General features: G+C 33.1%; 1 long non-coding RNA gene across 1 annotated transcript in view; it reads left to right on the top strand.

The window, feature by feature from the left end:
* Positions 1-12,082, top strand: part of LOC140445736 (uncharacterized) — a 380,882-nt gene that overhangs the window by 99,796 nt on the left and 269,004 nt on the right. Inside the window, exon 2 of the long non-coding RNA XR_011951437.1 lies at positions 11,293-11,357. This is a non-coding gene — a long non-coding RNA (uncharacterized lncRNA). The remainder of the gene's footprint in view (positions 1-11,292; positions 11,358-12,082) is intronic.

The following is a 12,082-nucleotide window of genomic DNA, read 5'->3' as shown; positions in this document are numbered from 1 at the left end:
CTTCGAATCATTCCATTTTTCGTATCGATACACCATCCATAAGCTGACCGCATCTAACCTTTTCCTAACCTTCCTTTTGAAGTCAAATCTCTAGTCACACTGAAATGGACTCAGCTAGTCAACCGACTTGAATTATGTGTTTTTTCGTGGAGATTAAATTACATTATGATTAATAATGTATGTAGATAATGCATTGATATTAAAAAAACGTAGTTAAAACAAAAATATTTTTATTGATCAATATTGTTCCAATGAATATATTTTTCAGAGCCAGTGGGCCCCGTGGCTCTTTAGAACTAGCCGCCAATGACTTTCCTACAGCTCTTATTTTTTACATTAATTATCTTATATATCTATAAAAATATTTTACCAGTTTAAGTCAGATATTTACTCGGAAAAATTATAATAAATGATCGATTTTAGATTTTTTGTGTGGCCGTCGTGTGAAAATAAAAGTCATTTAGTATTTTGATTCGACACTTATGTCGTACATATGCATACGTATGCATTTTCTGTACTTTTTCTATGTATATTGACTGGTAATAATTTTGCCTTTTCAACTTTTCCGTTGAAATCGCTCATACAACCTACTTATCCTTTTTTACCTATAGAGCCAAATTCCACTTTTTTGTAACACTGTTCACACTAGATAAGTTTTCTGCTCATTTTTTAGTAAACCAAAATAAATAATCTTCCTCTTTATTTCATTCAGATATTTATAAAATCAATAATTTGGAAGTTATGGCATATAAGTTACTATTCTTCTACATCTAGCTTATCTATATTATTTACTAGTTTTATTGGGAATTAACCACAATTTGAAAACGATTTCCGAAATGTAAATAGAAACCTCAAAATAAACGTATTTTACACCGACATTGTGGTTCATTCCCAATAAAAATAATAAATAATGTTAAAATGCCACAAGAGAATAGCTTCAGAACAATCTTTCCAATAGCTTATCAGGGTTATTTTTAATTTTTGTTACCATAAAATCGGCCCCAAAGTTTCATGTTTATGGAGACAAGACTATTACTGGCCAAAACGTGCTATTCATATTGACCAGGAATTTATTCACGCACTGATGATTTATTGTAATTTGTAATAATATAACAAATAACTTGACTATTAATTTTAAATTATTTTCCACATCAACGATAATACAGAGATTTTTATTTTATTTGATTGACAATTTATTTTTATTTTGTTTCCAAAACTACTTATTCATTAATATAGGATTCAGGAAAATAATTCGCATTATAATCTACAGTTTCTCTGGCGGTGACCTCTATGGAGCAATAGGCAAATTAGCTAACACGTTTCATAGTCCTTCTATATGACGAAAACAACTATCAGATTTACTACGTATTTAACCGTTAGATGGCGAGCTAGGTTTTTAATTCAGAAATAATTTTTATTTTTATTTGAAGTGCATATTCTACACTCATAAGAGAGTTGTTTATTACTTGTTGTTAAAATAGTTACAAAGCTTGCTTTTTGTTTTTAAAAACCTAAAAACTATATTTGTGGTTTTGTAATTATTACTATCATTATAACTAAAATCCTTAGTCCCTCCAAATTGGGACTAAATGATTTTTTTTTTCTTATATGACGCATCAACCACGCAGGGTTATTAGCGTGTATGGATTGTGATAGAGTTAGAACTTATCAATAGAATATTAACAATAGCAATACATAAATAGAAATAAACCTAGATCTATAGACAGTAAAATATTAGATTTTTGATATCAGCTTGCAGTCTTTGAGAAAGGCGAAAATATTTTTAGTATTACTGTCTTTTCCAAGAGCACTGTTTAATGTTGATGGTATGTTATACATTTTGCGTTGCACATCGTACTTGGGGCACTGCAATAAACAATGTTTTACCGTTAATACACTTTTACACATATCACACACAGGTTTATCAGTACGTTTTAGTAGGTAGTCGTGTGTTAACCGAGTATGGCCAATCCGGAGGCGAGTGAAGGTTACGTGTTGTCTTCTATTGTTAAATTTTGGGAATTTTTTATGATTCTTATCAACTTCGTACAGCTTGGTTGGGGAGTTCTTCTATGTATCCTGCCATATTGAATTAATCCTTTCTTTAAAGAATGCTTTCAGATCGGTGTGAAAAACTTTCGTATTCTCTTCTGAGTTTGGGTTATCTACAACCTCGTTTCCTTCGATTCCAGTATGTGACGGTACCCATATAAAATTAACTTTAATGTTTATATTTTCTGCATGTTTTAGTTCCTTTTTAATGAGAAGGAGTAGTGGATGATTACAGTAGACTTGATTTAATGCCATTATTAGGCTGAGAGAATCTGTAATAATGATATTTCTCTTTTTATTTTTGCTAACTATCAGAACTAGTGCTTTTCGCATACAGTTCAGCTGAGAACGTTGTTGTATATGAAGGTAATTTGTAAGCTTCTGTATAATCTGATGAGTAAATTGCTGCTCCAGTTTCGTCTTCGTTTTTGGAGGCACCGGTGTAAACTTTGAAACAGCTACCATATTTGCTTAATATTTTTAGAAATTCTTGATTAATTTGACTTGCTGGCGTTTCTGATTTGTTTAGGCGCAATAAGCTAGTGTCAGTAGAGGGAAGTCGAATTGTCCAAGGAGGAGGGGTTTGAATTGAGGAGATATCGTAGGTGTCTGGAAAATGGATACCCATTGTTAACAAGTAGGTATGTAGGCGGTAATAGAAAGGGTGATCAGTTCGATTTGAAGTTTGGAAACAACTTTTGAAACGGTCAGCGAATACGTTGTGTATAACAGGATTATCTTGATTAGACTATACTGCTGCGGCATAAGAAAGACTTATATATTGTCTTCTAAATGCAAGTGAAATCTCTCCAGTATAGAGTTTGTATTGGACTTGTGTAGTGTGCTCCTAAGGAAATTCGTAGGCCTGTATTTTGAATAACATCTATTGTTTTTAAGTACGATTTTTTGGAGGAGTTGGACTAAAAGATTGATTTAGTTAAGTAAGTTGTTTTGGCTTTCCCCATTACTGCCGTCCTCGAATAAAACGTGGTATGTGCAGCAGCTATATGTTTTGACAACTTTTTAACGCAAAACGTGTTCTAATGATAGTTGAACTTTATATAAAAATATAGTCTTAAAAAAATCATGTTTTTATCAAAGCTATAAGTAAAAAGTAATATACCGCGTTTTAATTAAGCAGCTGACATATTACTAAATCAGAAATTAGGAATCTGTATTTTATTTACAAATAGGATTCTTTACAAGGAAGAGTAGTTACCAAAAAAGAAAAATAAATAGCTTATAATTCTTTATTATACACGCAATACGTTATACATGTTTAAAATACAAGTAATCGCTATGTTTAAAAAAGTATGTACCCAAAAAAATCCTTAATTTGCTTTTAGCTAACTAATCGCATATTTAAGTATAATAAATATTATTCTAGCTGGTTTAAGCGATCGCAATAAATATAGTAAATTTTAACTATCTGTGATTTTACTAACAGATTTGCGTCAAACATATCCTCTTGCAAAGATAGATCTCCATTTTTTTCCAAAGCCATAGATAATATATATTTCGTTCTATCGTGAGCCATCTCTTGAGCAATCAAACCTCAAAAAACAACCGCAAGAACCACGATTATAAAAACTAACAAAATACCACAAAATAAGCGCCTAATTGAAAGCAAAATTTAAGAAATCTTAAACGCAATGTAAATACAACTGAACGAATATTAAATTTTTACAACACGAGTCTGGATAAAAACGCGGTAAATGTTCTGTGCTCCATTAAAACGCGGCAAGTACATGATACTCGCTAGCACATACCGCTTTTTATTTGAGTACTCTGTACATACCGCATTTTAATTAAGCAACTATTGAAATTTAGCACATACGGCATATTCCAATTTATTTATTTTGGTAGTAAATAAAATGATACGCTTTTCAGACATTGCAGAAACATAAATAAGGTCACAAGGAAACCATACATAGCAAAAACTCGATCTTCAATTTGTTTGCAGATACCGCGTTTTAATTGATGACGGCAGATTAGATGTCTCTACTAATCCATTTGTGTCTCAATTTTTTCTATAATAGTAGTGCTTGATTTATCTGGTGTTTAATTTTTTGATTTGTGCCAAGGACATCAATAAAGATCAGAGTCCGGTCTCTCAGCAAAGATATGTCGTCTGCACAATAGCCGGCTCCAACAACAGAGCTAAGCAAACTCGAATGACTCCCTGCCACCGCCGATGGCGCATACTCACCAAGCTACCCCTAACAAAAGTTTAGTTCCCTCTAGCCTAGCTTCTACATTTTGCTGTCAAACGAAATTCCTCATGGGTAGTATGACATCCTCGAAGCAACTCCCTTCAAATATCGCATATAAACTAACTGTACGTTAAAACCGCTAATTCAGAGGCGTTCCTAGTAAGGCTGGTAACACCGGAGGTATCTTCTGCTCATAGCTTAGTTGGCTACTCTAACTTCTCCCTGATAACGCTCCTTTTCTACACCACCATTATCTAAGGCCCCGCTCTATAGCCGCATACCACCCAAAAAAACATTTCTTCTTCTTCTTCTTCCTCTTTATAAGCAATTCTGCTTGTTCATTGGCGGATTAATACCTTTATGGAAGGTTCTCACTCCATCTTTTGCTTGGTCGTCCGATACATCTATTGCCGATTGGTGACTTATTTCTTCCTATTTTGACGACACGGGTCTCTTCCATTTTGCTTGTGTGGTTATTCTATTCTTTTTACTATTTTGGGTCCATTCATTTATAGTCTGTACGGTAAATTTTTTTTCTAATATCTTCACTTCTCTTTCGATCTCTTAGCGTATTTTATGTAATTCTTCTCCGGACTCCCATCTCTGCCTTTTTCAGTAGCCTTTGCGTTGTGGCTGTGTCGGGTCTTGTTTCTGAGGCATATGTCATTATTGATCTTATACTGGCTTTATAAATTCTTGACTTCATCTCAGTATTAATGTCTCTTTTTCGCCATATAGTGTTATTAAAGCATCCTGCCAGTCTATATGATTTTTGTGCTTGATCTCTCACTTCCTTGCTGGACAGTGTAATTCCCAAGTATTTTATTTCCAATACTTGTTCAATACTGATGCCATCAATTTCTATTTTACATCTGGTTGGTTCTTTGCTGACTTATATTGTTTTAATTTTCTGAGATGACATAAAAAGTCTTTCTGAGTCACTAATCGCAACACAAGTGTTCGGTCCCCTCAAAAGCTCCCGCAAAAACGGGAGCAGCCCCTCCTTGAAGAAGCGTAAGCGTAAGCTATTCGATTCAATTGATTCGTGTAGCTATTCAATATGCTCTTTCTAACAATCCTTCCAAGAAAGTTTATTTCTACAACTGTTATATTTGTTTTGTTTTTTCTATAATTTTCATGTATCATTCACATATTATGTAAAAGATAAGAAAACTATTGCGTTAAAAACTCTTGTATTTATTTATTTATTTATTTCCGAATATTGTTATCAATACTTCTTTTTCTTCTTTTTCTTCTTCTTCAGCCTGTTTGCATCTACTACTGGGCAAAGGCCTCCCCATGAGTTCTCAACTCTTCTCTGTTTTGTGCTATTTGGTGTTAGTTTCTTCTCACTTTTGCTAGCCACCGCTAGCGTCTAGCCACAGCTTTTGTAGTCTTTCTTCTTTCTCCATTACGACTGTGCTCTCGTGGTCTCAAATGTACAATGTCCATCTTTCATTGTTTTGTCGTACCACGTGCCTTACCCAGCTCCATTTTATTTGCGCAATTCTTCCAATTACTTCTTCCACCTTCGTCCTACTTCACACGTCCTCATTTCGTATATGTCCTCTCAAAGAAACTCATAACATAGCTCGTTCGATGGCCCTCTATGTTGTTCTTAATTTATCGGCTGATAAGACTGTGAGTCTTAGGGTCTCCATTCCATAGGTCATAACTCTCTGCCGATTAATTCTATTCTGGCAAGTGTGATCGATTCTCACTTCCATCTAAGTCTATTGTGATATTTTAATTTGACATCTCTTTTGTTTTATATAAATTCTTGTTATTTTAATTTTAAATTATTTAAATTGTTATGAATATATATTGTATTTGATTCATAGTATATGTTAGTTGTCTTCCTTTGTTCTTTTACTCTATCGAAGTCTTTTTCCATCAGAGGGTATGGTTCGTAGGTAATCTTATGTTTCTACTACTTCCAATTCGTCTCCTTTGCTTGTGTTTTTTTTACTCTGGGTAGTAAGTGTCTGCAGTTTTCTTCTCTTGAGTCTACTTTACTATTCAATTAGACTACTCAACTGGAACTGGACCAAGAAATAATTTCAGTTTAGTAGTTGATGTTCGGAGTTGCTTTTAGATACATGAGTAGCATAAATGAAAACGGAGACCTTCTGACGGACCTCTGCAGCATAAACGAGATACGTATTAATACCACATTTTTCCCTCACAAAGAAGAATACAAATACACGTTTAAAAACAGTAGAGGACAAAGATCTATGATAGACTATATTCTATCGAATAGAGAGTTAAAGCCCTCTCAAATCTTGGATCTAGAAGCGATCATGAATTGGTATTGTGCAAAATCCTAATGAAAACATATATATGTGATAAGAAAACACCAGAATACACCACAAAGATAAAAGTCGAAAGCTCACAGGATGATTCCACAAGATACCTATTCCAAAAAGAATAACAGAAAAAAGCAGAAATACATATATCACAGAAAGTGATGGAGTCGAAGAAAGTTGGGCAAAAATTAAGTCTAATATATTAGCCTCGGCCAAGGAAGTTCTTGGTGAAAGAAATATAAATAAAAAAATAAATCGTTCCCAAGGCGAAGAACTTCATGGTTTTTTACAGAAGTGAAGGAAAAATGTAAAGAAAAGAAAAAAGCTTACCTGAAATACGTGTCGACGAAAACACAAGAGGCATACCATAATTACAAGCCAATTAGAAACGAAACACATGCACTTATAAGAAAAATAAAAAATGATCACTGGGAACGCTTTTCAGAAGAAATGGAATATGATTTTTACGGTTTGCAAAAGGAAATATGGCGCTTCATAAGAGGTCAAAGAACGGAGGTAAAGGAACTAACAGAACCAAAACACATAGAGAATATACGTGAATTGACTACCTAAAAAAGCTACTTGCAGAGAAAGAACAAATGACGCTAGAACCGGAAACATCAGAAATTATCACAAATGAAGAACTTAATATATATGTACAGGAAATTCGGAAAATACTTGAAAACCTGAAGAACAGAAAAGCAGCAGGTAAAGACGGGATACCAAACGAGTTACTGAAATATTGTGGAGCATCAATGACAGAACAATTAACAATATTAATTAATAAAATTATAAAACACAATACAATAATAAAATACCGGAAGAATGGGGAACGAGCGAACTAATTCTACTATTCAATAAAGGAGATAAAAAACAGCCAGAAAACTACAGAGGTATAAACTTTTTAAATACTACGCTAAAACTTACAACTAAAATTTTACAAGTGCTAATAAATCAGAGGATAAGTTTAGCAGGTGAACAACAGGGTTTTCGTAGTGGAAGATCGTGTACAGATGCAATATTCGTTATAAAGCAAATTGCGGAGAAATAACTAGAGTATATTAAACCAGCATTTCTGTGTCTGATTGACCTTGAGAAAGCGTTTGACAGAGTAAGATTTAAAGATGTAATCCATCTTCTGTATAATAGAGAAGTTCGTTTAAATATTATAAAATCTATCGAAAACATCTACAATACCAACAAAATGGAAGTCAGAATAGATAGACAACTTACAGAACCTATAAAAACAGGCAGCGGAATAAGACAATGTGGTTCATTGAGCCCCATGCTCTTCAATTTGATCATGGATGAAATCATCAAAAGCATTAACAGAGAGGATATATAATAGGAAACAAAGAAATGAAAATACTCTGTTACGTAGACGACGTAATATTGATAGCCCAAGATGAAGATGGTCTGCAAAGACTGGTCCACAGATTTAACATAAGAGCAAAAGAATTTAATATGACAATCTCATCTCATAAAACTAAAATAACAGTAGTCAGCAAAGAACCAACCAGATGTAAAATAGAAATAGATGGCATTAGTATTAAACAAGTAATGGAAATAAACGGAAAATCAACAGAAGTATGTAAAATATAAAGAGGTGTCAGACAGGGTTGTATACTATCCCCACTGTTATTTAATTTATATTCAGATAGAATATTTAAAGAAGCATAATTTGGAATGGGGCGTGAAAGTTAATGGAATTCTGATAAATACAATCAGATATGCAGACGATACAGTTATTTTAAGTGATGACATGAATGGATTACAATGCCTTTTAAATGCCATTGATACAGTGGGAAGAGAGTTTGGCCTAAACATAAACTGTTCAAAAACAAAACACATGGTGTTTAGCCGTTTAGCACATCAAGATGCACGATCATATGTTGATGGTCATATAATTCAAAGAGTGTCTAGTTTTAATTATCTTGGTTGCCATATTACCGAACAACTAGATCCAGATCAAGAGATAAAACGTAGAATCGAGATAGCCCGCACGACATTTTTAAAAATGAAATCATTCTTCTGTAATGATAACTTGCAACTTCAACTTCGAAAGCGCATGGTTAAATGCTACATTTGGTCAGTGCTGTTATACGGTGTCGAAGCATGGACATTAAAAATATCCACCATTAATCGTCTGGAGGCCTTTGAAATGTGGCTGCACAGACGTATACTAAAAAGTCCATGGACGGCTATGCTGACAAATGTGGCAGTCCTTGAGAGATCAAATGCTGCTCGCGAGCTGCTTGATAACATCAAATGTAGAAAGATGGCCTATTTTGGACACGTAGTAAGTGGAGACCGATATAATATTCTTCAACTTATTATAATGGGTAAAATCGAAGGACGCAGAGGAATTGGTAGAAAGCAGGCCTCTTGGTTAAAGAATATCAGGGAGTGGACAGGAATGAGGAAAGCTGAGCAACTCTTTAGAACAGCTCAAGACAGTCGCCATATTAATCGCCAACGTCAAGGGGACTTGATAGGGCACGTTAAGAAGAAGAATGGAAATAAAATAAATGGGAATTACACTGTCTAGCTATGGTGATCTGGACAAAGAAATGAGAGATCAAGTACAAAAAGCAAATAGACTGTCAGGATGCCTTAATAACACTATATGGCGAAACAGACACATTAACACTGAGAAGAAATCAAGAATTTATAAAGCCAGTGTAAGACCAATAAACATATACCTCAGAAACAAGACCCGACAAAGCCACAACGCAAAGGGCTTTTGTAAACGACAGAGATGAGAGTATTGGGAAGAATTACAGGAAATACGCTGAGAGATCGAAAGAGAAGTGAAGACAGTAGAAGAAAATGTAACATACAGTGTATAAATGAATAGACACAAAATAGAACAAAAAAATGGAATAACCACATAAGCAGAATGGAGGAAAATCGTGTCGTCAAAATAGCAAGAGATAAGTCACCAATCGGCAGAATAAGTATCGGACGACCGTGCAAAAAATGGAGTGACAACCTTTCATAGAGGTATTAATCCGCCAATGAACAAGCAGAATTGCTTATAAAGAGGAAGAAGAAGAAGAAAAGTAGCACATTTGGAACCTAATTTTTAAGAATTAAATTTTGTTTGAGGATGTACCTTAGGTGGTCCTCAAATATCCAATTCGCTGTGTTAGTAAAACGAACGTGGCAGAAACAAGTTAAAAGGCAAAAGCTAGTTTTATTTTATGTCGTAATTTAATACTATTACTCCAGTGAACTAAATTCTTATTATTTTGAACTGTTCTCAAACTTAAAATAATAAATATTGTGGTATATTCATTTCACGATGGCAAAGAACGGTTCATGAGTGACCGAAACTTAAATATTGTGATTATCTACATATGATTTATATTTTTGATTATTTTCTTATTTTTCATATTTATTATGATATTTGAAGTTTTTGATATATAACACAATATATTTCAATCATATTGCACTAACTCATATTTAAATTATTCTTATTACGCCTCTTGTAGCATATAAAACTACAGTTGTGTCTGTACATGTGCAGATTTCTGTAAATATTATGTAAAGTGTAAAACACATTAGTAAGTGCTGCTCTCTGCCGGAGGCGATACTAACCCGTCAGTACGTAGGCGACAAGTATGACGCCAAAAAGTGACGGTATTCATGACGCAGCGGATTCACATGTTAAATAACACATCTGGGGAATTCCTTATCTTACATTGTTATTTGTTATTACAGTGTGTTGAGTTAGTATGGAATTTATATTCATTGAGGTTGTATATACAAGGAAATCATCCAACACGTTGAAAGATATTTTTAGAATCTATTAGGATTGATATTAATTAATCGTTTAAAATGATATAATAAATTAAAAATTATATTATGTAAATAATGGTTTTATACATTGTGGATTATAATTTGGAATATCCAAACATTAATAATAATAAATATAACTGTTGTGTCAAATTTTTTGACATTTTAATAGGTTAAGTACTTTTAAATTGTTAAATTTTACCCAATTAAAGATAATAAAAGGACACGTATCCAGAATATTTAGTATATTTATTAGAAAACGAGTTTTCCAATTCAAAACTAGTTGTAGAAATAAAGACTTGCACTGTTTAACACGTTAATAGTCATGACACCCCAGGTATAGATTCATAGTACTTACTGTAGTCGTACGGGCTCCGCTCCTATAGGAAGTAGGAATAAAATATATTAGCGGTAATTAAATTGTCCATAAGATGAGACTGGTTAAAAATGTGTTAATTTATAAATATATCATTGCAAAATAGCAATAAATAGAAAAAAGGGGGAAAACAAGCCTTTTATTATTAAATGTTTTTCACCCACTTATATTGCACTTATGACGTTTATAATTCACCCAGAAAATCTTTAGAATATAATGAAAGAGTAAAACAAATTTCATTAAAATCGTTGTCATATCATATTTATTTTGCAATCTAAATTTTTAAAATTTAGAAAATGTAAACAACTGGATGGCAATGTTTGAACCATTACCTCTTTTTTGGAGCTCTTTCTCCATAAAAATTATATCTTCAAGATATTCATAATATATTTTATAATAATAAAAACGATCGATATTGTGCATTAAAAATATAAAATAAACTACGTTAAAGAGAACTTAATTTCAGAGGTCAAAAACGGGATATGTAAAAAATGTATTTTCTCCGTTTTTCTGATGTAAATTTTTAATTTATTTTAATTATTTTTAGGTACCGTGTGTTACCTTGTTTTTCGGCATCACCAACAGCGGTTTTCCAACAACATCCTCTACTAGGTAAGTTTGTACTTTTGATATATATTTTATACAGGATAATTCTTTAGAAGTTCTAATTAGACGTTTTAGAGAAATTTGTCATAGTTAATATTTAAAAATTTAGGATATGGGGTTTTTGGATATGCCTAATTATTTTAAATATTTAGAGCCAATCACCACTTTTAGTCGTTAAGTCATGTTAGGGGCGCTTGCGCGACCTGAAAACCCTAACACTAGACCTAGCCAGAATGTTACACGAACTTACTTACTTACTTAGTGGAGGTTTTCCGCCTACTCGACTTCGACCATCTATCTTCCCTTTAATTATTAATCGTAGCATGTTATATTTGTCATTTCTCCTTATGTGGCCTAGGTACGAGGTCTTTCTTTTCTTAATCGTTGTTATAAGTTCTAACTCTCTATTTATGGTGTTTAATATTGTTCTATTCGTAATGTGTTGTGTCCATGATATTCTAAGCATTCTGCAATAAAGCCACATTTCAAAGCTTTCTAGCCGTCTTATGTCCATATTTTAATGTCCAGGTTTCAACTTCATACAGAAGGACTGACCAAATGTAGCATTTAATAACTCTAATTCGGATGTCTAAGCTTAGTTTTTGTTTATAGATAATTTGCTTTCATTTATTGTACTTATTCCAATCCTGTTCCTGTTCCAGTTCTATTCGTGTTTTTATTTTTATATACGGATCCCACTTATCCTTAGTACTACTCCTAAGTATCTGAAT

This window comes from Diabrotica undecimpunctata, chromosome 7, assembly GCF_040954645.1.
Source record: "Diabrotica undecimpunctata isolate CICGRU chromosome 7, icDiaUnde3, whole genome shotgun sequence".
Taxonomy (NCBI): Eukaryota; Metazoa; Arthropoda; class Insecta; order Coleoptera; family Chrysomelidae; genus Diabrotica; species Diabrotica undecimpunctata.
The sequence above is the reverse complement of the archived record's forward strand: the minus strand, read 5'-3'. Positions and strand labels throughout refer to the sequence as shown.